The sequence below is a fragment of the Protopterus annectens genome, chromosome 9.part0 (assembly GCF_019279795.1).
Source record: "Protopterus annectens isolate FY-2018-M chromosome 9.part0, PAN1.0, whole genome shotgun sequence".
Taxonomy (NCBI): domain Eukaryota; kingdom Metazoa; phylum Chordata; order Ceratodontiformes; family Protopteridae; genus Protopterus; species Protopterus annectens.
The window spans coordinates 652,970,075-652,973,381 of NC_056743.1; positions in this window are offsets into that span (position 1 = coordinate 652,970,075).

The window sequence follows — 3,307 nt, forward strand, 5'->3', positions numbered from 1 at the left end:
GCCACCTATTACAAGAGTATCAGGTGTGTTATTCAGCCTTAAGGGCTGTGACTGCTTGGCACACTGACTTTGTGTGCTATGTGCTGTACGTGTTTTGTTTTGGGGTAGCGTTTGCTTGGATGTCTGCTTTGGAGGGCTCTGTTGCTTAGGTAGATTTTTATTTAGAGCCTCCGAGTATGTTTTTTTGTTTTTATGTGTTTGGTTCGCTGTTGTGGTGGGACTACGTGATACTGGAATTGTGTTGTGTGAGGTTACCTTCTCCTCCCGACTGGTCAAACCAGTGTTGAGATGAGAGAGCTCAGCCTCCAGTTTGGAAATATGGCTGCATCTCTCACATATATTCAAACCTGTTTGGAGGAGGAGAGGGTTGTCCGTGTACATGAGACAGTTGTAACATTGCCTCAAAATTCCCAGATTCACCAGCTGGACTGGAGAGGAAACCATTGACTGACCTTTGGACTTGCTAGAGTAGTATAGGGAACTGAATTAAAATGGACCAATAGGGGACAAGGTAATCGTAGAGGGTATAAGAGTAAGTAGTGCTTATGGTTTATTAGTGCTAACTTGTAAAATTACTTATTTGGACCAGTGAGGGGCCTTAGAATGAGAATATGGTGTTTACTTTGAGAGATAGAGCAGTTCTAAGGGAAAAAGTGAAGAGCAGACTTCGTGGAGCTAGGAATAGTTTAAACCCAATTAGGCGGCACTGCCTGATGTTGCACTATGCGCAAAAACGTGCAAAACCGCGCAAAAGAGGGTTTTAAGAGAGAGAGATCAAGGAGTTAGGAATTGACCCAAAATGGCCAATAAAACTACAGTTTCAAGGCAGTAACCACTCCCACAGGGGCAGGCAGGCTGCTCAATGTTTATCACTGCCACTGATGAACACAGAGACTTCCCTTTAGCCCAAGCAAACAATGGCCTCCAAGAAACTTACAAACAGTTCAGAACAGCAAATCTGTAACTGAACTTTTTTAAATCTCAGAAAAGTGGGAAAAAAGCAAGATTTTTTTTTTTTTTTTTTTAAGGAAAGCAGAGGTTCACAAGTATCAAGTTAGAACAGTGCAGTAAATGACCCCACACTTGACTGCTAGGCCAGAGACAGATAAAATGCAAGTTTTAAGAAAAAAAACAATTTTAAAAATAAGTACAGGCAGGAAATTCAGTAATCAGCTCTAGATTGTGTTCTAAATACAGTTACCAACACAGAAATCAAGTTTGACAAGCCAGAAAATGCTCAAAAGTAGGCGGCAATGCAGAAAAACTTAACAAATAATCTGAAGCAAAATACTTAAAATCTCAAAAGTGGCTCCTTTCTTCTCTCAGCGTTTTCTCCTCTTGGTGGGTGCTAGACCAACAGCCAACAAGTCTGAAAAGATGCCAAAACCACGAGGCAATCGGGTTTTAAGAGAGGGAGATCAAGGAGTTAGGAATTGACCCAAAATGGCCAATAAAACTACAGTTTCAAGGCAGTAACCACTCCCACAGGGGCAGGCAGGCTGCTCAATGTTTATCACTGCCACTGATGAACACAGAGACTTCCCTTTAGCCCAAGCAAACAATGGCCTCAATGGCCTGTCTATCATAAAAGAGTTATAAACCCATTCCAACTGTTTTTTGTGAGAATAGGAAAGTTTGGCAGAGTTTAGTTGTGTGAGGGAATTTCTTTTATGAGAAACTTTAAGTGTTTGTTGTGTTAGTTAATTAATCTGGCTGGTATTCTGTCCTCTGACTCAACGGATCCTAATTCTGGCTCCTTCCCCCTCTTCAAATCTGGTGGCACTTAAAAGAAAAAAAATAAAACAAAATAAAAATATTCCTCAGCCTAAGTTAGTGATTTTGTCATCACCACTGCTCAGTCCACAGACTCTTTGCCTTTTGCCCCATTCACTGTAGTTTAGCTTTGCCAGCTGCTATGGAACAGGGTTTAGACACATCCTCTGGGTCTGTTCTGGTACCTGGAGCAGGTATGGGAGAACCAAACCTTTAAGGTGTAGGAATAGTCTGGAGCAAGGGACTCCCTGCCAGACATAATACTTTGCCTTCAAATATTTTATCTATTAGTGAATTTCACAAGAAAAAGAAATAGAAGCTTCTTTGTACAGCTAATAATCAGTTTATAACTATGTATAAGGCGGATATGGTTTCCTTTGCAGACAGCTAATTCTGGTGGTTGTGTTTCCATATATGGCTGTATTTCTAATTTGGTTAGAGATCTTTCTATTGTTTCAGAGAATAACAAGGAATCTGATGAGGAAAATGATGATTTCCTAGTAGACACTTAGTTCAGTCAGTTTAATTCTTTGGAAAGTGAACCTAAACTTAACCCCAAACAAGTGTTCACTTTTCCTCTGATGATTGCTAGATTTAGTGATGATTTTGCTTGGGAACAGTCTGGAACTATCCCAGCATTGGGCAGGATATATGACCTTATAGAGTACAAGATGCCCAGTTCTGTGACTATCCCCCTCTCTTACAGCCTTGGAAGATGTTTGTAGAGCTGCTTGCAGGACACTAGTTTCTACTGAGTCTCCTTGGATATGATAGGTCATACTTACCCAGCCATGGTCTCCCCTGCTGCCTGTTTAAATGAAAAGTCCTTGCCTTCATCTAATCCAGTGTTTCCTGATAAAGAGGAAAAAATGGTTAGATATTCAGTGCAAAAGGATATCTTTCTAGTAATTTAACTTTAGAATGTTAAATTATCAAAGCTATAATTGAAAACTTGTTTTTACAATGTGCATATAGTTTGAATGGTTTTGCTGCATCCTCACCTGCAGAGCAAACATCTTATATGCACAAATTGTGTTTCTAATTTGATTCAGGTGTTGAAAATGCTTTAAGAGGTGTGCTTGAATGTGTTGGCAGTCTTGAAGTTGTTTCAAATTTGAGTCAGGTGAAGAAACATGCTTTGAGAGGTGTGCTTGAATGTGCTGGTACATTCTTGAGAAACGCTGCTTCTTCTGATGTATTAAGATGGTATGCTTGTTTTTGTAATCTGAATGTCTTTGATTTTATAAAAGCTGAAGTTTTGAATTGCCATTTGAGCCCTCTGTTACATAGATTCCCAAACATTAGAATGATACAGACAAAGTAATGCATTTGGGTATCTAGGATGTTCTAGGTACCAAAGTTCTCCCCAAGCAAGGCATCTTCCTTCAAGGAGCAGGCCAAACAAATTTGCCAGCCAAACAAAAGTCAGGGATCTAAAATGAAATGGCAGGGGGATAATTCTTCAAAACTAAGCAAGAGGAGATCCTTAAAAAAGAATCAACCACTTGCAAGGCAATGATGTTGCTGAGTCACA